At 38.6% G+C, this 26,928-nt stretch overlaps 1 protein-coding gene across 18 annotated transcripts in view; it reads left to right on the plus strand.

Moving 5' to 3' along the window:
• Positions 1-674: 674 nt before the first annotated feature.
• The window catches only part of ARPP21 (cAMP regulated phosphoprotein 21), a 153,023-nt gene continuing 126,769 nt past the window's right edge, over positions 675-26,928 (plus strand). For 8 of the 18 annotated variants that reach the window (XM_020285588.2, XM_076006168.1, XM_076006179.1 and 5 more), the window contains exon 1: positions 1,341-2,249. The gene's annotated coding sequence lies outside the window, so the exon portion shown is untranslated. The other 10 variants (XM_020285590.2, XM_076006188.1, XM_076006199.1 and 7 more) reach the window with 6 other exon arrangements.

Below are 26,928 nucleotides of genomic sequence, written 5' to 3' on the forward strand. Positions count from 1 at the left end.
CGGTTTGTTCTAGTTATTTATTTGTTGTCTGCTCCTGGGGTTACTAATTGTAGCTGGTGAAAGTTGATTTTCTCCTCTTCAATTTATTGTAGGATGGGGCGTTCATAGCACCAGATCCATAGTTATTCAGTGTCTACATTTCAGAAGCTGAATTGCTGGATTCTGTCAAAATGAGCTTTGGCAATTCCATGCGGGAGTGTACAACTATAATTTTGCTGCACATTAATAACAACCTTGCAAAGAAGCCCAGAATCAAATGCCTTGCTCTCAGCTGGGGGCAGAAAGCTAGAGCGGTATATCTTAGGGGTGACCTATAATGTTGCAAAAGTAGGCTCTACATTCACTCAGGAGGAGTGGGCGGTATTCCGGAAATTTCTTCACTCTCCACTACGCCTCTTCCTTTTTTTTTTTTTTTTTTTTTTTTGTGGTGTGTGCCCTGAGACAATGGGGAAAAAAATGAATTACAGATAATAAAAATAGTACATCTCCAGAACACACGGTAAAATAAACGCTTTTATTTCTTCAAGTGTCAACTCTGTTCCCTGCCCCAAGCCTTGCCCTGCCCGGCTTTCTGCGGCTCCTCAGTGATTCTAAATCAGCGCTCTGGTGGGCAGCGGGCTGGGCAGTCGCCCGCAGGGAGTACACTTGGCGCTGCGCGCTCGGACTTTTGGTCTTGCTCAAAGCTGAGAATCTCCAAGAGCTCCGAGGCTACGGATTTATTCGGGTGGGGTGAGGTGTTATTATTGTGGGATTGTCTCTGCAGAGTTGGCCCGGGGAGTGAGCGCCGGAGGAAGAGACTGGAGCAAGGCTTCGCCAAGTGTCCCCAGGAGTCCGGCAGCGCCCCTGAGAGCAGTAAGCTGGAGGGCTGGGGCACGGGGGAGAGGGGGGCGGGAGGGGCTGCGTGACTGCTGGCTGGGAGCGGGGAGGCAGTGTGGAGGGGCAGGGGGCAACGTGCCAGTTTTCTCTCTGATTAATGATGATCATGCTGCCGCGCCTGGCTCATGCGCTTTGTCTCCAGCCTTGGGGCTGGCGGAGAATTGCCCGAGAATGAGTGGTGCCGCGAGCGTCGGGCGCACCCAGCAGGTGCCGGCACTCTGGCCCAGCCAGCACCGGCCGCGCCCCGTGGCACAGAGGTCGCGACACCGGCGGGCGCCCAGCTGCGCCCACCTCCTGGGTGTGGCGGGTCAAGGGGCCAGGGTCTCCGGGCCGGAGAAGCTGCGGAGCCACGTGCAACGCGCACGTTAGCCTCAGCCCGGGCGGGGACCGGACGCATCCGGGGCTGCGGGGAGGAGCCGGGCGCCGCCCCCGGGCGGCAGTGCCAGCCGCGTGGGAGGGCACGGGCCGGCGGAGGGGCAGACGACTGAGGCGGTCAGGCAGGGGAAGCGGAACCGAGCGAGCGGCCGAGGCTGGCTGGCTAAGGGCGGGATTGGCAGAGCTACGGGGACAGGTGGGAGCAGTCAGACAGCCTGAGAGAGGGAGACCAGAATGCGAAGAGAGAGGGAGCGTTAAGTAGGCAGAGCGAGAGCGAGCGCGCGAGCGAGAGCAAGCGCACCCGCGTGCTCCCTCCCTCCGGACGCCCTCCTCTGACCGGGGGAAGCGGCCGGGGCACAGAGTGGGAGAGAGACTGTGGGCACGGCCGGCCGGAGAAGGGACAGAGGGATCCTGCCTGGCTGGTGGGACGGAGGGACGCGGAGGGACGGACAGACCAGCGCAGAGACCGGCCGACCGCGAGAGTGGCAGCTTGGAGAGCAGAGCGCAGGAAAGCGAGAATCGCGCGCTGGGCTGCCAGACTGACCGGCAGACCGTCAGACTGGCAGACTCGCAGACAGACTGAAGAGCAGGCAGGAGGCGGGGGCACGCCCGTCCCTTCCCCGCGGCCGGCCGGGCAGAGAAGGCGGCGGCAGCGGAGTCCCCAGAGCGTGTCCGGAGCAGCCACCAGCAGCAGGGGCAGCGGGGACGGAAGCCGCAACCAGCGCCGCGGCCGCAGCCGGGGCTGCCACAGCTGCACGGGGATCCCAGCCTTACACTGAGGAAAGCTCCTTTTACTAGCAGTTAAATAAATCGACCAAAAACAAAACAAACAAACAAACAAAAAAACCCAAAAACCCAACAACAAAAAAAGCCAAGCGCCAAACCAAACAAATCAAGCCAACTCAATCATTGAGAAACAATAATTAATAAAAGTCAAAAACTAAATCAAACCAGTCAAGGCACCAAGACGCAGGGGGGATATCCACTGTTCGATCAAGGTAATAAGGTCTTCCGACGTGAACATTGCACGCCTTTTGTGGATTTTTTTTTTAATTCCTTCTTTCTTTCCTGCCATATATCTGTGTTTTTTCTTTTGAGTTATTTCTCGTGTATTGCTTCTTCGTGTTTGTTGAAAGCTGCAGTTGTTATAGATGTACTGTGTTTTGTGTTTCGTTGAAGGAAGGGTGGACTCCCCTTCCCCCAAATGAGACATAATGGAAAGCTGGAAGTAAATTGAAAAGGGCAATGCTTTTCATCGAAGTCTACGGTGATTTGTATAGGCTTTATGGTAGAAAGTTTGGAATGCTCTTATGTCATTTGAAAGAGAGCTATAGAAGAGATAGAAAGTTGTAATCTGTTTGTTGTCCTGGTAGCATTGGGGTCCTAGGGCCTAAGTGGTTTAGGAAAAAGAAAAAGGAAAAAAAAAAAGATGTTCGGTTTTATTTTTACATGCATGATATCTGTGCTTCACTGCAACCTCCAACTTAATGTCTTGTATCTTAGGTTATAGATATGTGGTAAAATTGAGTTGAACTAGACAGGTGTTTAGAAAGTTTCCCAGGAAGAGGAATTAACTCACTCAATGTTTATGCATAGAAATATAGTTGGAATGGAGGTGGTTGTTGTCATCTGCTGAGGTTCATACTTTACCACCTCCTGAAGACACAGAATAAAGACAAGAGTCCAAGCCTAAAAGGAAACACAAAGAGAAAATTGAAAGTTGTAGGGATGGAAAGCTAAGAACCACGGTGCAAGGCTGGCAGAAATCACTTTCATGAAAATGTGTTTAGAGTGTAGATATTCATTTTGATTTCTGATTTTTTAAGTCTACTGGTATGACACTTTAGCCCCTCCAAACAAAAAATGACATTCCCCAGAGTTAAAATGAATCCATACAAGATTTTATTCAAATGCAGAATAAATCCAAATGATTCCCACTCCCTCTTCATGTGCTTTGGAAATCAGAACTGCTGTGATTGCTTTAAGTAAACAGAAATGGACATGAGAGAAAATCATTATTCATTTGATAAAAGTAAGAAAACCTTGACGCACACTTTGAATAAATACACCTACTTCTTTGATCCTCTATATATGTGTTACCACAGGGTGTGCATGTCTTATTAGGATTTTAGTTAATGTCGATTTCATGAAAGACAGTGATTTGGAAGCCAAGAGCTCTGTCTGTGTTTTGTTCAAGTAGCCGAGTAATCTACTATATTGGCAGTAATTGCTTCTGCTGCATTCATAATGTGAATCGCATGTGACATTATGTGTACACTCTTTTCAGGTTTATATGGGTTTTCAAGGTATGTATTTGTGTTTGATCCTATATTTCCTTTGTTATCACATTCTTTTACTTTTTATCACTTCAACTACGGAATATTTTGACATTTTCTGGAGAGTCAGTTTGGGTGTGTTTTCTTTGAGGAATACAGCTCCTCATCACAAAAAATACAAAAAGATAACTGTCTTTGCTTATCAATACTATTATGATTTGGTTTAAATGCACTTTTAAGACATTTAGATTGCTGTGTGTACATGTCTTAATTTACCTTCTCTGGGCATGATTTGTGTTATTTGACAAACAAAACAAAGTTACTTTAGGTGAATGCCTATTAAACAGAGTACTTTGTTAAGATGAGGTATACTTAAAGGAACTTATACAGCTCCAGAAATTGGCTTTCAGCTTCTCAGCAACTTACTTTCACTAATGCTGATTTATCTTTTACAGTATTTAGCTCAGACTGAGACAGGTTTGTATGTGCCACTAGATTTCCCAGTGACTTTCCTTCTTAGATCCCAGTTGAGTGTGGTTACCTTGAGAACTGTGGCATTAGCCCCGTTAGAGCATGCTCCACTGGGGAGTTCTGTGCAATCTATTTTTAATGCTATTTAATGAAGGAGCGGGTGCCTCAATCAGCAATAAAAGAAGCATGAGGGAAGACAGAGCATTGCATGGTTATGGATACTGGAGAAGGATATTTGGAAAGGTAAAGACTGACCACTGGGCATGGTAATAGGTCTTAATATTCTATTAATAGAAATCAATGTAATTTAGTGAGAGAATAATACATGAATAGTTTGATATGTGTTTTCATAAACCTCTTCACTAGTTCTTAGAAAGAATATTCAATATTTTGAGTTCTTTAAAACTTGAGGGAGTTACTAACCGGGGAGTTCCTGCATGCATACTATTTTTAATACCAGCTGTCAGATTCTTGGGTGGTGAGAAGTACAGGAATGATTTCAAATTCCTAAGATATTGTTCTAGCACAGGATTTGGGGCTTGTAACACATTCTGGGAATAAAATAACTAACATCCTTCTAAGATTCTATGATAACTTAAAGTTCTGCTTTTTCAATCGTTTTATTTTCTTTTACGAACTTGGAGTCTTGGTCCAGAATTGTGGCAACCAGGTGTAGCAGGAAGTTTTGATTGAACTTGATAGAAGATTTGGTTGTTTCCTCCCTAGCTTTAAGATAAATACCACAGATTAGCATACTGAAGGCTAAATATTTTAAAAATATAAATAGCAGAGGCCGCACTGGTAACTTTTGGAATGTTATAATGAGGGGCAAATTGTCTTAACTTTATAGTGTGGAAAATACAATAAGCCATCTGTCTGCAACATTTGCATGTATACAGAACACCTGTCTTGAGGTAGAAAGCGAGAATGTTCAGTCAGAAAGGTCTCTTGTTCATTTTCATATTAACAACATATTATAATCAGGTTATTCCTTTGTTCGAGTAAAGCTCATTAGACAAAGTGCTTAAATATTTTCAAAATTAATAAAGATAAGAGAAAATGAGTTTATGTTAAATGAGGAAGTGAGTCACATAATTATTTTTAAATGAAGCTGTTAGAACAATATGCAAAGTTGATCTGGATTTTGCCAATTTTTATGACAAATAACCCCCAAAATAAACTACTAAGGAAAATGTATCATAAGGAGTTACTGTGATTTGTTGTTGTTGTTGTTCGTCTTTTCAACTTAGTACTTCTAGAAGGGGAAAGCAATCCACACTGGCTGTAATATTTCCCTTAGTGATTGCGCCACTTGGACCGCAGTGATGATACCTTTCTCAAGCTTCCCACGTCAGTGGGCATTTTCATCTGAATTCAATGTGTATTTTGTCTGTGGACAAGATAATGATAAGCTACATGAGTAGAGTGTGGAATGAGTCAGCCACTGAAGACACAGTATACAACGTAGCCAAAAGTGAATATGATTGAGAATTCTCATTAGGGTGAATAGGCAGTTTGAAGTCCATAGGTTGGAAATTGCAAATTAGCCATTTGTATATAAGTCAGTTTAATTCAGATCTGCTTTGTGGCAAGGTTAGGAAAGAATGTGGGGCTTAAAAGTGATCTCGACACTGAAAGCTATTTCTTCTAATGGTAAGTACTGGCATCAATCTGACTGGTACCACACGGTGGTAGCATGTTTAGAAATTTGTGAATCTCTAATCATAAAAAGAATTGGCTTCCTAAAAATGCATTATATCACCTAGGAAGTTCTGAACGTATTTTAAGGCAGTGATGATGAACTTGTAAAACATATACTTCCTCTCATTAGACAAAGGATCTGTATTTTTTAGGAAATCTATGGTTCCAGAAGCTCTGCATTTCTGTGCACTATGCTTTCGTTTACTTTTTACTCTAACATTTAATGTTAAATATGATAATTGAATTTGAAGCCCTGATATAAGTAAATGCTGAAAGATTGTCGGTGGTATTAGCAAGAAATATCTGTGACTGGATTTGTTTTTCTCAGGGTGTCTTTCCTTCTGAGTGTTAGTTTCTTTCAGAGTCCTCATTCCAAGTTCCTTTGAATTGATTTTTTCAGTGCCGTAGTTTTATAATTTAAATTAATTTTGCTCATCTTGGATTAGACTTGGTCCTATATATTGAAATATTTGAAATACTTCTTGTATTAACATCACAGCCATTTCATTTCTGTGAGGATTAGATATGAGCTAAGATATGAAGTATCTAAATTGTATACATAATGTTTGATGAAGAATAAAGTGCTTGAGAGAGAATATCAAGTTCATTCAGCAGTTTTTTAATGTTTAGTTACTTTGTTACCTTGTGGTCTCAAAATCCTCTGCAGTCTGGTGATATTTTCTTTGGGCGTAACATGCCCATATGATATTTTGAATGCACCTTTTTCTAAAATTACTGGGATATAACTGTGCCTTGGCAAGCAGCTATGCAGGCAAATCAGAAAAGTGAATTGGAATAATTACATCAGGACAATTGAAGAGATGCTGAAACAACAAAAGGGTGGGCTTGAATACACCAAATTGGCTCTCTGCTTTCAGATTGAATGCTAACATCATATTATATTCCTCTTTTCTAGCCCCCAGCATAGTTCCTAATATTGCCAGGTGGAGAGAATGTTAATTGCTATGTATGGTCAGAGTAGATCAATATTTTAAATTCTTCCACGCAGTTTTTATAACTCACGATTTATATATATATATATATATATATACACATATATATATATATCAATCAATGCGACAGGTTAAGAAGATTTTTTATAAGTTTTGTAATAAAGTGATATCTATTAGGGTCCAATTGCAGTTGTGACATTAAAATGCTGAATAATTAGTCCAAAATTTTCTCACTCAAGGCACATATTCATAATTTCTTTCAGTCATGAATTCAAATAACAGTTTAAAGTAATATACTATACTTTACAATTGTTCCCCTTATCTAGCAACAGAAAATTATTTCATTTTCTCCAGGTAAAGGAAGGGAGAGTCCGCTAATATTTATCTTTTTTTGAAACAGACTTTTTACCACATTTTCACATTTCACACTATTTAAAAATGATAAAATTCTAAAATCCATAGTGGATAACACACAAAATATTAAGATTTTGTTAGTAAAATCACTTTTGTAAATATTAACATTGGTTTTAAGATAATTGTGAATAAACTTTGGTTTTAATTTAAAGGAAGAATTCAAGATTTTTAATAGGAAAACTGTTGCGTCACTTTTTATTTCAAATATTTCAGCACATTTTAAAGAGATTTATTTGGAATATTGTGGGTAATGTTTCCATGCAAAATTGCATAGTGTAATATGCAATGTTTTTTCTGCAGCTTTTTCATTGAGTCAGATTCACAAAGCTTATCTATCTAGATAAGCCCAGTCATCTTTTCCTGATACCTACGCAAGCTAGGAAATAATTCCTCGTGAGAAGGGCACCCAAAAGAAGAACTCAGTGACTCCACAACCAAATTTAGTGCTGGAATTCTTAATAATGGATAAGCATTCTTTTACATTTGTGTTATTTTTGTTACTTCTTTATTATACATTAAACACTTCAGATACCAGAGAAATGGTTTTCATATACTTAACAGATTTCCTTTTAATTGTCATGAAACAATACTCACTTCAGAACATTCTGGTCCATAGAATAGTATGTTAAAGGAGAAATAGTTCATGCATATTTACATGTTTTGATCTAGTTGGAATTGAGAAACACCAATAAGTGAAATAAGATATTTCAACATTTTTAAAGAACAAAACGCAACATCAGTTTCTAAAAGTTTTATGGTCATACAGATCTGAATAAAATATTCTTTGACCTGTAAATGAGAAGGCCCAGCTATCATCTAATTGTTCAGTATTTCAAGTTGCTTTCAGGTGATCTCACTACAGTTACATAGATCTAGAAAAATCAACCCATTGGTCAATAGAAGGTAAAGTAAGACCAGTGTTACATCACTGAAATTCAATGACTTGTAATTGTTTAACCTTTATTTGCCTGTGAACTCAATGGGAAAATAAAAAGCTAACAAATTGATTTTGCAGCTTTTTATGTTTCTAAAATCACAAGCTAAAATCCTCACATAAAACTCTAATATATATGGATGAGAAAATATCTATAGTCTGCATTGACATGTTTTTCTTAGCATTTTGCTTGTTAATGTGTATGTAACTTTAGTGGAAATCCCAGCGTTGCTGGCATCTGATTAAATTTAATCATCAAAGAACTGTTGGACTGAAAACAAGTAGATCCCATGTAAGTATCTCTCAGAATCAAGATTTACGCAGCATTTGCAAGCTTTAACTTCTCATTGTTTCTTTAAAACAATTTTTTAAATGGGTGTAAAAAATCTTTGGGTTGAAAATATAGCACGTTATTTTCTTTTTGTAGAGAATAAAGATTAAGAATTATTGTCAAATTATGGCTCTTTAAGCCAATGTAGCACATAATTGTATTAAAATTGCTATTGAATTCTGCCAAATTAATTAATTGTTAGGATTCTGCAGTCATATCTATGATCTTATTTCTTTTATCTGGCCTATGGGAATGATCAAGCTAACACTCTTAAATAGCTTTGTTTTTCCATTTTGTTTATTTTTAACTTACTTGGATATGCTGGTGGTATAAGAATTTGGGAAATTATCAAACAACTAGCATTACACTAAATTCAAAAATTTCACATCAAACATCAAACAACTAGCTGGTATTAATGAGTCATCATTTTTTTCACTCCCATGCCAATTTAACTTTGGTGACAACATGTTTCCTTTATGAACATTAAAATCCTTCTCCAACTAACAGCATTCTAGAAAGATAAAATAAGATAGCATGTAATCATGTTGCACGTACATACTGCAGCTATCTGCTTACCCCTAGCTTTGTTAAGTACTCAAACAACCCTATGCCTTAATCTTTAATTATTGTTGCACTTCATCCAGAACTACAGATGACTAACTATTCAGAGGGTTTTTTTTGTTTTGTTTTGTTTTTTTGTCATCAAGATGTGGGAGAGTATACATAGTTAAGGTGACAGTTTATATACTATAAAAACCTTATACATCTTTTAGGACAAGGATATAAATACCCCTCCAAGAGGAACATTATTTTATTCTACAAGTAATTGTAAAGTCTGCATTATTTGTCAGATATGATGTGGAAGGCTATAGACAGAGATGTTTTGAATTCAGTGGAACTTCTAATTGGAATTCGGGTTAAAAGTAACAGAATTTGTATACCAAAGGTACCCTAAGAGTTTATCCGAGAGGGAGCTGGTTAACTGTGCTGTGTGTGATGAAGGAAGGCTTATTGAAGAGTTGCGTGGGGTTCTATGAGATTCTGAAGGTTAGAGAAATGCACAAAATTTGGATTAAAATGAAAGGTCCAGAAAAACAAAGCCTCAAATGTGGTGTATCCAAATCTCACACCTCTAAGACTTACCTTCATAAATACACAATCCACCACCTCCATAAATATGCAGTTCACTGCCTGAATTGGTGTTTGGTACTGCAGTTTGACTTCTGGGTCTGAGTAAATAACTACCAGTGTGACTCCACTAGTCCAAAACGCTAAAACCTCTCTATGCTTCATCGTTTGTACAGGTAAAATTGTGTAGTTAACACCGCTCTAACACAAACAACTTACTAGTTGTGTGACTTCAGCAATTTAGTTCCTCACTGCTTTAATTATCTCATTTATAAAGTGGGAATAAGACCTACCGTGCAGGATTAATGACGAAACAAAGCACCTGGCACTGAAAAGAAACCATCTTCCTTTTATATGAAAAATTCAGGGAGATTGAATCTCATTATATAAATGAAACACACCTCCCTTAAGGGAAAAAAAATCTTTTTTTTTTTTTTTTTAGTAATTTAGCATACAACTCTTTTCCATTGCTACTCCATAAGAAATTTTGATGGTTAAATTTGTGACTATCTTGACTCTTTCTGTGCTATGAAATATCAAAGGCCAAACCAAGGTAGTAACTAATCTCAGGGGTGTTCATTGTATAAGGATCACGATGTTTAGTAAGACCTTTAACTTCTGTCAGTCTCTAAGGGAAAGAATAGCCTATTTCAGAGTTGTCTAAGAAGTGAACATATAGGTATTATTTCTCTAGGGCATTTTAGTTGTGTAATTTCCACTAACATGGGTGGCTAAAGAACCAAATCATTGAATAGGAGAAGTTTGGAATGGATCCATGAAGGAATAATCTTAAATCCTTCACTCGTGGGTGAGAACCAGTAAACAGTAGACTCGAGGTGGCATAGGAGAAGGAAATGTTTCTCTACAATAGACAAAGCAAGTGGAGCTTTGTGCTTGCTGAGGGGCTCCCTGACACTCCCACAGAAGGCTTTTGTTTCGTGTTTCCAAGGGCTGAGTAAGCTGTTTGGACAGGGCGACTGATCTGATCTCTGATCCTAAAGCATCTTCACGTAATGTTGTGAGTCAGAGCTTCAAGCATGTCCATCCCCCAGACGGTGCACACTGCACTCATTTGGTGTGAATATACCCATCCCTCCTCCCCTTCCCACCTGCCCAACACCGGATGAATGTTAATACCATATGTGCACATGAGTGTTGATCAATTAGTACCAATTTGATGGTAAGTACACTTGGTGCTTGTTTTTCCATTCTTGTGATACTTCACTTAGTAGGATGGGCTCCAGTTCTATCCAGGATAATACAAGAGGTGCTAGATCACCACACCCTATCCCTTATCAAAAAATGGAGAACCACAATAGTATTCCGTGCAGGAGAAGATGAGCCATACAAAGCATAAATGCATCAGATAATTACATTTTATTTTCAATTATAGTTTGAATATCAGCCATTCATCTGGGAGATAGCATACTCAGAAAGTCATGCAATGAAACTTCTCAGAGAGTGTCTGAGAATACATTAATATGTCTCTGCTCTTCTAATATTTGTTGGAAAACAAAATATAAGAAAAGGGTGGGCACATTTTCTTCATATATACATATAAAATATATAGAGAGAGCTAGAATCAATGAGCTTAAAAACCAAAGTCATTTAACCAAGTATATTAAGCAAAAACGTTATTTAACCCTAAATCCTATTTTCCAATATTCTTTTTATTATCCTTAGCAGTACTTGGCTGGTATAGTACTTGCATGTGGAAGACATTTAATCAAAGTTTGTTAAATTAAAAATTAACCTTTCTGTTGTTGATGGCATCTAATATTCAGAACTTAAAATTATAGAAATATAATTTTTATAAAAACTTTATAAAAATATAAAGTTTTAATATTTTTTCCTGAAGTTTCAGTTTAAGTGGATTTGACATTCATTTTTCTGAAAGAGAACAAAAATGTGCCCTTATATGTAGAATTGTAACTGCACAGAGATTATTTTGGATCTTACCAAGAAGTTTCTTATTCAGATCTCAGATAATGACTAGGGATTCTATGGGAACAAAAGGCCCCTAAAACTTCAGTCTGCTTAAACTGAGTACCTATCTCACCATTCCATCTGTGTGGTAAAGAATGACAGTTAACGCTCAGTTAATAAGGTCTTGGGAGAGAGGACGAGGCAAAGGCAAGTTTACAAAACAATTTCCAAATTATTGGTACACAGAGCTAGAGACAACTCATCTTACTGGATATTAGTTTTTGGAGGGAATAACAGTGATGAAGAAGACCACTTGTGTGGGGAAAGAATTCATTCTTCTAAAGAGTTGAGCAGGTAGACAGTACTGGATTGCAGGGCAGGGGTGAGGGTGAAAGGGAGAAGAGCACACTAACAAATAGGGGACTTTCAGACCCCCTTCCTGCCTTAAGCAGATCATTTCTCACCAAGCTATATAGGAGGGTCATTCTTCTCTTCCTGCTACGTGGGAAAGATGATAGGATTAACTTGGGTCAAATGATAAACCATTAAATCTATGCTGGACCTTTGAGAACTGGATTAATATTTTACCCCTATCTATAAAAATAATCTTGTTTGAAAGGAAGGGATCCAGCTGATGAAGATTGAAATGAGTTACTTTCTTAATTTGCCTCCTACTATTTTAAGAAATGGCAAGTGTAGTGCTGATTGAATGAACTTCTACTAACCCATCCACTTTCAAAAAAGAAAAAAACAAAAAACTTGGTACCTTAACTTAGATGAGGAAGCATTAGTTTTCTTTTCTGATCCTGTGGCAGGCTTTGGAACATGTATAAAGCAATAGATTCTGACACAGCTGGCGTTCTCATTGGGAAGCCAGCAAAATATATTGGGAACAACATTGTATCAAAATAAGGGAACTTCCCTGCAAGCTGAGTTGAGCAGTCAGCTGAGTTCTTGTGTGCTAGTTGTCAAGGTTTGTCCTTGCATCAGATATCATTATTATTCATTCATTCTTATTTTCCAAATATTTATTGACACTTTCCCTTATGTCAGGTCTCAGGCTAAATATGTGGGAAACCTTGCTGTATAGTATTTTATAGGCAATCGGGTGAGATGAATGCATTTTAACTTTTTTGAATAACGAATAGTTGAGAGTTTAACATAAATTCAAAATGATAAGTAGACAGTATCTCGGACAATAAAGCAATATTAGTTAATTTTGACAAATTAGAAAAAATATTTCTTTATCAATAGAGTTAATTGGGAAACTCGATAGAGAGTATACCTTGAGAGTAGAAACAATATTATTTCCAGAAGACTGAGCATCACAGATAAGTTTTGGGGGAAAAGTTCGGTTGATGGTAATAATCTACAAAATAAAACTAACATTGGGGCAGCCCTCTAACAAGAGAAACAAGATCAACTAAGACAAATGTACATGGAATTAGTATGAGCCAGTCATAATCTCTTTTTTTGATTCCATAAAATCATACATTTACCACATTATTTAATAGGGCTGTAAGCAGTTTATTCAAACTGATTTGGAATTAGAAACTGGAACCAAAATTCAAGGTCCTTTATCATATAAGATAAAAAAAATATATGTATGAACCAGACTGTCAATTTAGAATTAAAAATTAGGTTTTTCTAAAGGCAAGTTATTCTTTGAGTTTGTTTGGAAATTCCATAGATTAAAAAAAAAAATAGTGTCTATGATTAGAGGGAGATGGGATTATACATGGTTCTGTAGGGAAATCACAGAAGAGTAAAATATTTGATCTGTAGGTCACCTGAAGGATGATTTTTAAAAATTGGATGCAATTTTTTTCATTGGCAGAAAAAAAGATTTAGCTATTTGGAGGCAGAGAGGTTTCTGGAGATATATTGCCTCTGACCTGGTTCATGTTCAAATACTTTGATGTGAAATAGTGAGAAAGAACCTACTTTTAGAAGTTAACTATAAAGCAACAAAAAATTATACCAGATGATTTCTAAGATCTCTTCCAGTTTACAGTTTCTATGATTCAATGACATTTTTATGTACAATACTCGTGGATTCACTTTTTATTGCATCATTCATAAATGTTAATTACACTTTTTCTTTAGCCTTGAAAATAAGCACTAATACTACAAAATAGGAATGAAATAATGGGAAGGTGCTCTTCCCAAGAATAGTTAAGAAAAGAGGATCTGGACTCCCAGACCTGGGCTTAGATCTAACTTTGCAACTTACTAGAAAGGTTTTTAAGCTTTCTAAACCTTAGTTGTCTCATTTCTAAAATGAGGTTGTTGTAAGAATTACATATATAGTGCTCAGACCAGTGCTGACTATTATTTTATGAATTTATTTAATTTTTCTGTTGCTTATATTTTCAGAGTTTCTTTTGTCCTTAATCACTATGTTTTCCTGATTCCATAGGCCTCACATAAATAAAACATCGCCTTAGAACCCCTCCCAGTCTTGAGAATGTTTTCCTGATGGGGCAGTTATCTTTGGTATTCTGCTCATGCATAATTGGGGTCCATTTTTAACACAGCCATACTATATATGATTAACACTTCCTATGCTAATGGTTCAGTGAGGAGTGGCCATCTGTGAACACCTAGAGTCCAGCGTATTCTTTCTAAAAGATGCTCCTTGTATACACAGCAGGGTTTGATCTTTTAGAAGTTTAGATGGGAAGAAGAGGCCTTGAAGAAAGCATTTGGGCACGCATGTGTGATTCAGAATTCCAAATTCTATACCGCATTTCATGATCTACTAATGCGAATCAGCTGGGGTAAAAGAGTGTGGCTCTGGTGCTGATTTACAAAGAAAGTTAACTAGACCTGCTTCTGCATTTGCCTAGTGATGGCGCAGAGAGTTTAGTCTCAGCACACTTCCAGGAACAATGTGGGACTGTTATCTAAGCACTAGAAGTGATTTCAAATAAAATTACAGGAGACTTGTAACTTGTTCAGTTTGCAGACAAAACCAGTGGCTATATCCAGCAGAAGGCCATTTGTGTAATCAGAGATTTGCCCAACAGATCTAGCAAGAGAAGAGACCTTGAAAATCAATTTTTCTAAAATCACTACAAAACATTACCTCATTGTTTTGACCAAGCTGTGAAAATAGATTGGTTTTGATGTTTTCAGAAAGGATGAGGAGTTATCACTTGTTTCACCGTCTATCGATTACATCCTTCAGCCTAAGCAGGGATCAAATGGTTTGCAAGGTTAGCCAAGGAATTTACAGCATAGAGACGGAGCAGGACCTGCCAACTTGAAGGGGCTGATATATTTTACTTTTAAGTCTTGGTGGACTTGCTAATCTATTGAATTGACACAAAGCCAACATTTAGGTAATCCTGATGAAGTATATTGATAAATGGTAAGGAAAATCTAAATGAAAGGAACGTAGTGTTTTTCTGAACTTGTCAGGGAAGCTTCCCTGTGGCCGTTTTGTGGCAGAAATCTGTACTTATTTCTGTATTGATTAGGTCATTTGTGCCATTTGTTCTGCTCTGTGGGAATTATTTTACTTGGTTTGCTCCTTCTGCACTCTGAATTACCTTGTTTCTCTAGGCAAAAATTCTTATCAATATAGAAATCCAGTGTTTCTGTAGCTTTGGGAGTATCATTTGTTGAAGCCACAGGATAGTGATAAGTGGACATCATTGTTCACCTACTGATTCCGAGTTTACTGTTGAATCATTTTTGATCAAAATGCGAAGTTTCTTCATAGATTGTTTGTCCAAAATTTGTTTTCTACCAAGCAAACCAAACACCTGGAACACACACACACACACTCATTCTTTGCCTGTGCTTTCTGTGTTTGTTTGGCAGAGAGTGACAGTTGCTTTTGGCAGATGTGCAGGATCAAGGTGGCCTTTTTATCTTTTTACCCTCAAGGAGTCGGTTTCTCAGATGAAGGAAGTGGTGAAGTTAACAGAAATTGTAGCCCTACCCTGAAATAAAAGTTAAGCATACTAGATATAATAAACCTGTTTATTAATTATTTGTCAAAGGTATTGACTTTGTTAAAGTATTTGAAATAGAAATTTGGAGACAGTGCTTAATTTTTATTAATTAGATATTAAAATCTTATTTCATGACCTGAAGTAATCTAACAACCAAAAATAATCTTTTTTGTTTGTTTGTTTGTTTTCCCATTTATCTAACTTTTAGAAATGGAAAATCTCAGCAATACTGTTTATAGGTAAATATAAGGATCTATTTGATATTAATATATTTTACCTTGCATACAGAGAATTTATTGCTACAAATTTCTTAACTACATGTCTAATTCACCACATGTATTAGTTAGCTTTACTTGGATAAGCATTGACCTAGGACCAGGCAATTAGCTTTAATTTTGTTGCTGAGAATTTTTTTTCCCGAAGACAGAACAGAATAATAAAATAAAATAAATATGCATACTGTTTGATAAATATATATGTATGTGTATATTGATATATGATTTTGTAATTTATATATTAAGCTTTAAGGTATAAATTTATATATATTAATATAAATTTAGATATTATAGAAGGAGTAATATTTATTACTATGAATGATGAGGTGACCTAGGCTAGCATATTTTCTTTTTATTTTCTTTCCAAATTCACTGCTTTTCACTGCTAATGAACAACATCCTATTAAGGGGAGGGTTACAGATAACAGTCAGTGAAGAAAGGAAACTTGCTTATGTAGAATATGCATGGTTGATATTTCATAATCTGAAATATTAAATTTCAAAACAAACTAATCTCAAAATAAATTGTGTTTTCATTTAAAAATTATTTTTAAAACATAGCATCTTAAAAGTGGAGATGAGGGTCACAGATTCCACTAAACAGAAAGAGTTAGGCAACCTCTGTTTGGGATGATGAAAGGGGAATACAAATTTTCCTCTAGATTGTATACTAAGAGTCTCCAGTGTAGGATTCTAAAATCCATGGAGATATAATAATAATCCCTAATCAACAAGATTGGGTATTCTAAAGATCAAGAAAAAATTTTAAAGTAAAAATTGGTGAGCATTAGAGGTTAAAACGTTTGTAAACATGAAAATGTGTACAAAGACTGTAACAACTTTATTCATAGTTGTCCCAAGCTAGAAACAACACAAATGTCCTTCACCAGATGGATGAATAAACTGTGACGTATCCAGATAATGAAATATTACTCAGCAAGGAAAAGGAGTGAAATCCTGGTCCACACAATAATTTGGATGGGGCTCAAGGGCATTATGCTGAGTGATATTGCTGAAGCCTATCTGCAAACATTGCAGACCCCATTCATATAACATCCCTAAATTACTAACCTATTGTGTCAAAGAACAGATTAGTGATTGACAGAAGATATGACAAAGAGAAAGGTGCAACTATAAAGGTATGACAAAAGGAAGATTTTGGGGGTGATGGAACTATTCTGAAGCCTAATAGTGGTAGTAGTTACATAAACTTATACATACGTCGACATTCACAAAACTGTATAGTCGCCAGTAAGTCAAATATACCGTATAACAATTTTGCAATTTAAAAATCAGAATTATTCCACTTTTAGTGATATTGAGTAACTGGCTTCACACAATTATATGAGGCAAAAGTGTCAGTTTATATAAATAAATAAAAGATGCTTTATTTCGAGCCAAAGGGAAAGATTACAAGCTTGTCCATGAGAAGGGTTCTTCATAAATGGTTCTAATTCCATTTGCTCCAGGCATGAATCCTAGGCAGATATTGAACGTTAAAAAAATATGCTTGACATAATCCTAACCTGTGTTACTCATAGCACCCTGCCCCTATTTCCTCATTCGTTGTTCATTTTAGAACCCTTTTCTGTAATCTTTCTGGCTTTCAAAATGATGTTCAGGGGCAGGTTTGTTATTTTCATTTAGATTAGCTTTGTAAGACTGATAACCCTAGAACTCTCACCCAGATACCTCCCAAATGCATGCACTGGCCTCCAGGAATTGCTATCCACTTACAGCTCTAATAGCTTAGTGATGGCTACCTCAGGGCGTCTGAAGGAATCCCATACCATTCTGTAGTAGCTATACTTTTTAAAGTCACTGTAGTCTCTAGAAGTGCCTGGAAGTTCGGGTCCCCAGACGTGTTGGCAGTTTAATTCTAGCCAGAGTTCTAATCAGGTAATATCAATAAACGTCTGTTGAATGGGTGCATGTGTTTCTCCCCGTAAAAGATAGTCAATAACTAATATATTTATAATGCTAAGTCTATGTGAAATTCTCTTCTAAGTGTTTTATGTATATTAACACGTTTAATCCTCCCAACCAAATGTGAGGCAGGGACTCACTATTTCCATTTGCAGATGAGGAAACTGAAACACAGAGGCATTTAGTGACTTGCTCAGAGTTGGTGGTGGAGCCAGGCTTCAAGCTCTGGATGTTCTGTCTTTGGAGTCCAAGTAGTTAAACCACTGCACGACGTATTCTCTGTTTGTTGTTTTGTTTCTGCCTGTGTTTTCTTTTTTTACACCAGACCGATGTATTTGTTCATATTGTATTTCAGTTTAGACATGGCTCACCAGCCCCGAGATAATTCATAAACCCTTGTACAGAGCTCACCTTGTTGCACCAACTGAGCAATGCATTCAGGTCTAATATTTATTTGAACCTAGTTACATAGGATTCCATCTGATTCGTGCATCTGCCAGTGTAGACACAAGTGTGGATAGAGTTGCAGCCATGGGCAGAGGGAGAGGGCAGCCGAAATGCCAGGTGATATCAGAAGCCCCGTGGTGCTCTTGTGGAGGCAGACATGTGGGCAAGCTCAACAGTACGATGTTTTCTGTTCTGTGGATGCTTTCGCCTTGCAGAACCAGGAAGCTGCTCTCATGTCGGTCAGACCTGGGTGCTGCCTGGTTAAATGAGAAGCCCTGTCAAGAGGAAGCTTATCTGAGAAGCCTACTACTGGCCTGACGAGCCTGCTTTTCCAGCCATTTTGGGTAAGCAGAGAAGGATTGAGGGACATAGAGAAGCACCCTTTTCCCATTCAGCTTGCAGAGCAGACGGGGGTAGAGGTGAGGGATAAAAATCCAGTCCAGATCTTAGAAATAGAGAGGCTTTCCTTAGGTTCAGAGCAAAACAGCTCCTTCTTTTGTTGGACTCTGATGATATTCCTATAGAAATTCTTTTGTTCAGAGATTTAGTCTTAGTCAACTCAGTCCTAAAAGGCAGGTGTGGATTGAGGTCGCACCACCTTAGGGTCTGCTCTGTTCCTTTAAGTAATCTTCAAGCCCGAAACTTAGCATGCTGGTGAAGGGGAGACTCCATAAACCTTGGAAACAACTCTTCCCCCAGGGAGGACAACATTCTGGCCTTGGATCGGAGGCCATGCATCCATTTTACAGTAACAGGGGCTACTGTAGCTCATTTGCTTCTCAGTTTTAAGATTACTACAGAACCAAGGATTGAGTATGCATTGCTGTATTTCAGTGGGATATCTGAGGCAACTTCGATGATGAAAAATAAGTGCGTGTTTCTGGTTGGGAATAACTCTGTTAGGATAAAATATGTAGGTATTACGTGGTTTGGCATCTTTCTTTGTTAAGTTCCCATTATTGTATTTGTGGGTGTTGCATTTGCTTTTTGGTGAAGGAATTATAAAGCACTGTGTTGGAAGGCAGTGAACACGTTATGGGTTTTTGAGATCTGTGTTTGAACAATTGTATTGCCATTTGACCTTGGGCAAGGACTTATCCTTTCTGAGCCTCTCTGTCCCATTCTCTCTCTCTTGCTCGCTCGCTCCATCTCTCTTTCTTTCATATCTGTGAATGATTAGTTGTAGTAAGGATTAAAAAACTATCTGTAAAGTGTTCCTTTTGGCATTTAGCACATATAATGCTAAATAAAAACACAACATGGTAGTTATTATTTTTTAGTGTGGGCTAATGTATCTGTGTTTAAGTTGAATTAAATATGAACAACTATGAGGATTTGTGGATATCATTATCAGGGTACCGATTTTGTGATTTACTTTTAAAAAGTGTTACGCAGTATCAATTTCCCTCAGCTACAAAGACTGTTCCCAAGGTTTTTCTCCTGTGACGTATCAGTAAGTCTTGTGAGGAAAAAAAGTAATTTCAATATGATTACAATTCCAGCTCAGCCATAGAGGTAAATATATGTCTATGAAATGAAGCAGTTGATACCTTTCAGTAGCTGCCTTTTAGACAGGGTCTTTTCTGAACTGATCCCTGTTTGTATCCCAGGCTTTGGTGTGTATGGCTGGACTTGTGCTGTGCTGAATTTCAGGAGCAAGTGTGCAGATTTTACTCCCAGTGTGGGGAGTGAGAGGTGGAGTACAGGCCAATCGTCTGCAGCTGGTAAGAGCAATTAGCAGCTTCATGAATTAGGGTCTTGTTTTCCCTGTTGTCCAAGATAATCATTTGTTTGTTTTAACTAAGATGCTCTATCTTCATCAGAGGCATCAATCCTCGTATTTAAATGATAAGGTCTTTGAATCTCATAGATAATGTTTGCATTTCACAGCAGGAACCCTGTCACAGCACATATTTTCTCTTGCTGACTTTGGTAATCAAGACATGAGTTACATGTATATCACATTTTTCTTCAAACAGATATGAAAATATGATTTGGTACATTCCAGTAACTTTTTTTGATGCAGACCCACTTTAAGACTTTTTATATGAAGTCTCAGCAGTCACACATACCTGCATGTGAACATACACGCCCCTCGTGAACACTGACTTGCACACGTGTATGTGAAATGAAATTTTACAAAATGAGACATAGCCTTACCATGAGTAATGTGCTCTAATAATTCTTACCTATTCTGTTCTAGTCCATTTAGCTGCACTACATCTATTCTGCTCCCACTCTGTGTTTTATTTATTTCATTATACAAATTCAGATTATAGCCAATGATTTGACTTCTTGATATATCAACAGGTCACACTTAAATTTTGAAATACATTAGTCTAAATATAAATTTACTTATTATTTTATTTTCTCACTCAGTCTTTGTAGAAAGGAGCACATCTGGTATTACTATATATATATATATATATATATATATATATATACACACACACTCTTCAGCTATGTGTGATGTTAATACAATGATCAAAATATATTGTTCTTTTCACTGAGCAAATGCCAGTTAATACAATTTGAAGATAAGAATGATGTCTAGATTATCATAAGTACTTACCAATAGGTCAGATAAATTATTTTGGAAATCATAGATGTAAGTCATTATTAAACTATATCCAGTTGTCCCAGAAAAGGGTCTTTTTGCATAAGGTAGTAAGTGTATATCTAGAAAGCGTTTGCTGTTCTGAGTTGTTCTTCATATAACCACAGTATCCGAGCTCAGTTAAAAAAAAAAAAAAACAATTCTAACAATTGCTTAAACAATTAGAAGACATTTATGTTTTTAGAAACATTTATTCATTTCCTGTTATGTTCCAGACAGGGGTTCCGAAGACCTAGAGATAAACAAAGCATAGTTCCTGCCTTTGGGGAACTTACAGCCAACTCCCAGATAATTTCAGAAACCCTCGGATAAGTGGTGAAGTGCAGATGTGCACCCTGATAGAGGCATGAAGGTGAACACAGAGAAGGAGCAGACCACGGGAAGTGTGTGAGAGACAGCTAGGGGCTTTGTTAGGGAAGAGGTGACCCCTGAATCTCATCCTGTTGGTTAATATATAGGCTGCAAGCAGTGATCCATCACACGTTGTAAGATGATTTCCTCAAAAGGAAGAAACCTTTGGAGAATGGAGGTGGCTGGGGTGTGGTTCTAACTGGTGGAAGGGTTCTTGCTTTATACCAAAAGCCCTCTACTGTTCAGGAGCAGCTCCGAGAAAAGACAGGTGGGTGCATGATGGCACCTGGGTGTGTAAAGATTCAAATAAGTTCTTGTAATAAAAACATCAGAGAACTGTTTTGTGACAAGTGTCACAGGTGTGCATTGCACCATCTGCTGGCACAGGGAGAGCATGAGATGCATTGCCAAGGATGAGATCAGAGCTTTACTCCTGACGAGCCTTCCTGGAATCCTTCTCGGGGATTCTCAGCTCATGGACCTTGACTTCCTTTCCCTTTTGACCAAGGACAATACAAGAGGAGATTTAATAAATAACTGTAAGGTATCATTTCTCTGTTACTGAAAATTCTTTTGAATATCCTCACTTACTTGGTTCTCTTCATTTCTTCCAGGGGAACACAAGGGGGCTGGTCTATTCACACATCTGAATAAAGAGCAAGAGGATATCTATAGATGGTTGGCCTGGCCACCACAGGACCTCTTGCTCTGCTGCATCTTTCTGTGTTTGCTCTTAACTTCAGCTTCTGACTCTGGTCCCATCCTTCCAGATGTGAGCAGTCTGAACTCTTAAACTCTGCTCCTCCCACCCCCATACACAGCCTAAATGTGCGTCTCACTTTCACCTCCCTCCTTTGCCCCTTCAAATCATCTTTGATATTAGCTATAGTCTGTGGCCTTCAAATCTCTGCTGAGCCATCCCTGGAGAATGGGCTGGGCAAGGAAAATCATACTTGAACTCTCAGGGAAAGAAGGAGGAAGGTTGCTTCTAACTCATTCTCAAAGTTCACTTCTTTGTGGGCAATTATCATACTCTAAAGGAGAATTACTAACTTTTGAGTAAACATGTTAAGCAAATGTTTCCATTCTTACTTGTAGGATGTTACTTTCTTCATCCTTTTGGATGAGAATTTTTTTTTTTGAATCATGAATTAGTCTAAATTAACTTTCTCTTGCAAATCAATGAACTACTCAATAAGGATTCTTTTCGGAATTAATTCACTGTTTAACATACTTTAATGAAAAACAGAGAAAATAAGTACTTGGAAATCTAAGTTGAATAACTCTTTGTTTTTAGCAGATTGTAAATTTCTCCAAGGCAAGTACAGATGGACTATGTCCGTCTTCGAACCTCTCACAATTTTTAGCAGAATGGCTTGCACCTAGGAGGATCTGGGTAGATAATTGTCCACTCTGCTGGCATTAACAAGGCCTGATTACACACATGGTCACATACACGTGGATTATCTGTACAATTAAAGCTGGGTCCTCTAAGAGACTGCTTCATTTACGTTGACCAATTTAAATACAAATCTCAGCCTTGCAAAACATCAGATACTGAATATAATTTAATGTTCTCTTATTGATTCATTTTCATAGTATGAAAATCAGCTATTGAGCTGTGCTCATGGGAATGATGGCTCTTGCTGCTAAACTTCACCTACCCCAGAGACATCCACAGGAGAAATGGTGAACAATGGGACAAAAAGAGGGAAAGAGATAAAATGACTCTGTGAGTCCTTACCAGTAAAATTCATGGAATACTACTCAGCACATAGGAACATGATGTGTTAGCTGCTATTATAATTGTTTTAGGCAGTTCCTTTATTAGAATCTTAGAATCTTTTTTTTTTTCTTTTTTTTTTTTTGAGACAGAGTCTCACTCTGTTGCCCAGCTAGAATGCTGTAGTGTCAGCCTAGCTCACAGCAACCTCAAACTCCTGGGGTCAAGCGATCCTCCTGCCTCAGCCTCCTAAGTAGCTGGGACTACAGGCATGTGCCACTATGCCCGGCTTATTATTTTTCTATATATTTTTAGTTCTTCAGCTATTTTATTTCTATTTTTAGTAGAAACGGGGTCTCACTCTTGCTCTGGCTGGTTTCAAACTCCTGACCTTTAGCAATCTGCCCACTTCAGCCTCCCAGAGTGCTAGGATTATAGGCGTGAGCCACTGTGCCCAGCCTATTAGAATCTTTGAACTGCTAATGTACATGCTCTGCATGGAGTATTGAAACTTGAAAGTAAATACAGGACAGAGAAATCAGAACACTTATAAATTTCCTATGACCAGCTATAGAATTTAAAACATCAAGAGTATTCAATTCTAATTGACATTTTTATGTCCTGCCTCTTCCCTAAAAAGAGCAATTCAGGTAGCCAACTAAATAATATATATTTCCTGGGAAGAAAGTGAAGCACAACTGGTGGCTTTTAACTTGTTGTATGACCTTGGGCAAATTTCTTGGTCTTACTGAGTGTCAGTTGTCCCATGTGTATTAATGGAAACTATTTGTGGTTGTGACAGAATAAATGAGATAATATCTATAAGCTTATTGATATTTTATAGGCACTGACTAATATGTTATAATAATATCTTGAATATCTATTATGTATCTGGCATGGTGTTAGCAGCTGGTGGTTTTGAAATTAAATTTGGGGTGTAACTTTCGGAGAGTCCCACAAATAGATTTGAAATTAGAGAATTATATAGCATTATAGTGGTGTCTGAGTGTTAGAGGTAAAAACACCACCGTAGTTCATGTGTAAATAAGAGTTTACAATCTTGGGGAGAATCATAGGGGTTTTTTTGTTGTTGTTGTTAAGAATTACGTGTATGGTCCCATATAAACCAAGTCAGAAGTATCAGTTCGCATACATGTGCATGTTGTGTGTACAAGTTTTAATACCTTTGTACAAATTGCAATATTTGGAGCAGTGATGGGGCGTCAGGGGTTAAAGAGGTGATTTAGAGTTGCTAACAATGGTTTAAAGCCAAGCAGTGGTTCTTAACCTGGGTCTTCTTATCTCCACAAATTGTCTTCAGCCTTCCAAAGGGATGTCCCACAGTGTTGCAGGTGGGCTTCCGGGAGGCAGACTCTGAGATGGAGTTTAGTGTGCAGGAGGTTCACCAAGAAGAGTGTGGTAAACATCCAGGGAGGTCAACACCAGGGAGGGGTGTAGGAGTGGGCAGAGGGAGAAGGAGAGTTACACTTCAGGCCAGAGGATGAGGGCATTCCCAGCCAACCCTGCGGGAAGCTCTGCAGCCAGAATGGCCTTCAGAGTGTCCCAGACAGGGCAGAGATGCCAGGCCTCACAGTAGCCCCTTGATCAGTTGTTGGGTTACTGGATGTGGATTCCCCCAGGAAAGATTGTGGCATAAGGTGACTCAGCAATCTGCAGCCGAGAAAGTCCTTCAAAAGGCAACAAGTCCTTGAAGGGAGAATTGTGTCCACCACCTGAGGTCTATCAGGAAGGTAAAAAATTAACAACAGATATTCTTCAATACTCTAGAGCAAGTGTACATCAATGCCTGCCTTAGAATTGAATAAAAATTGTGCATTGCTACTAGGGAGCAAAACCTTTACTAGATGTGGGTCAGTTTTTCACGGAAGGTGTGATCTACATGAGGTTTTCAAACCTCTCACCTTCTCCCTGGAAATAATAATCAATCACCTAAAAATCCCAGTGTCTCCCACTTGCACTGAAGCCCAGTTTGGGTGCATAGTATTTGCATGTGACAGTGATTTAATCTCGGAGAAATTTTTATATGTTGAACATTTATTATGCACATTTAAAAAACGTGCACGGGCATAGATAATTGTGTAACAAATCCCCATGTACACATCATGGAGCATCAACATGTTGTCCTTCTTGTACCAGAGGAGTTTTTTAATAGCATAAAGCACAGCCTCCTGTGTTGATCAGGCAGATCTGGACTGATGTGCCCTCAGAGCGGGGTGAGATTTCACAATGTTGGAAGTCACGAACGTCTCTTAATAGCGCTGACGTGAGTGCAGTTGAAGCTGTCAGAGCCGTGGTTCTGGGAAGTGGCATGCCTACCCCCACGGTCCTCTGGAGTAGCGCTCGGCCATCCACTCACATTTCCACTGCCCCAGGCTCGGCAGCTGGGCCGTGGGAATTGGATTTGAACCTGGAATGTGTGCTGACGCCTGAGGCCGTCTTAATGTTCCATGGCACCCAAGAAGGCCATGCCCTGTGTCACAGGCCAAGAAAGGTACAGTACATTTAACATGTTTGCTTCATTTTTGTAACTATGTCGTGTAACTGAGGGGCCTCCCGGAAATTAGTGCACATGGAAGTGATTTGTCTAGCCTTCTGTGCTTTTTGGCAATTTTTCAGCCCAAAATAAAACCAAAATCAAAATTTCTGTTTAGGAAAGGAGTATCTTTAGAAAATTCTGCAGAGAATATTTAAAGCAATGTTTGGAATCTTACTAGAATGCTACAACTTGAATATCTAAATTATTTTTTAAGTTTGATTTTGCATTTAATTGACACAATAATTTCACATATACGTGGGGTACAGTGTGATGTTCTGATATGAGGATATACTGTGTAATGATCAAATCAGGGTAATTGGCATATCTATCATCTCAAACACTTACTATTTCTTTGTGGTGAGAATATGCCAAACGTTTTTTTCTCGTTATTTCTCGTTATTTTGAAATATACACTACATTGTGGTTAACTATAGTCACCTTGCTGTGCAATAGAATGCCAAAACTTATTCCTCTCCACTAACTAACTAGGTACCTGTTCACCAACCTCTCTCCCCAAAGCACACACCCCATCTCCTCAGCGTCTGGTAACCTCTGTTCTACCATTTCTGACTCCCCACCAGTTCAAGTCCCCAAATGGCTCTGCCAAAGCATTCATCGTGATGTCCCAGCCCTGTTAGGCAATGCTTTTGCTGGGCTCTGTCTTCGGCATAAAGAGCCCTCATGGTCCTCCCAGGAGTGAATCAGCAGTCCGTGTTACCCCTTTGAATTGAGCAGGAATTTGTGGGTTGTTTGGCTCCTGTGCAGGTGGTGGTGGTGGGGGGGTAGTTTGCAGCAGTTGCGGTTCCTCTTTGAGATGGGGGCTCAGCTGTTTCCTTGGTCACGCGCCCCTAGTAAGTGCCTGGAGGAGGCAGGAGGCCAAGAATACAGCTGAGACTTGAGCTGCAGCCAACTCCCAGCAGCTGCTACTCTGTTCTCTGAGCTGGAACCAACTCCAGGCTGCTATGTGACCTGATCTGGCATTTGGGGAGGGGCTTCCGAGGAGTGTCACTTGCACATTCTGAGTGACTTAACCCACCTGCTATTGTGTGTGTGTGTGTGTGTGTGTGTGTGTGGCCTATTTTAAGTAATATTTCTCCAACATTCAAATTACATGAAAAAAATTTGGGTCACTGAAAGAAAAAAGAACTTTAGCTCCTTTGGGGACTAATGAACTTATAGATCTTAAAGGAATTATTTTAAAAGATAAATCTAAGGGTACCATCCTAACTCAGAATGTATGAGTTTGTATGAGCATATCTTGGTTTATATTTGTATTTGTGTATATATGCACAAAAACTGCTTGGAAAGAATACTGGACTAGCAGTAAAAACTGAGTCCTAGTTTTTGTGTGGCTTTTACTTACAGAGATATGTGATTCTGGACAATACATTTGCCCTTGAGCTAAGCTTTTTTTTAAACAAATATGATAGTAAAATAATAAACCTCTCAGATCAAATTACGAGTGCTTGTCTTTTAAAGTAAAAAAAAAACAAGTGAAAAGTGCTGAGCAAAGTGCTGTACATGGACATGCTACAGAATCAAAATGTGTACTTAGATCACACACACACTTACATTATCTATTTCTACATTGCTTTAATTGATAGTCTTTTTTTTGCAGCAAGACAGGACATTTACTGGTCTGGGCATCAGGCAGATGGGAGGGGGGAGGAAGGGATGGGTATCTA

This window comes from Microcebus murinus, chromosome 1, assembly GCF_040939455.1.
Source record: "Microcebus murinus isolate Inina chromosome 1, M.murinus_Inina_mat1.0, whole genome shotgun sequence".
NCBI classification, from domain to species: domain Eukaryota; kingdom Metazoa; phylum Chordata; class Mammalia; order Primates; family Cheirogaleidae; genus Microcebus; species Microcebus murinus.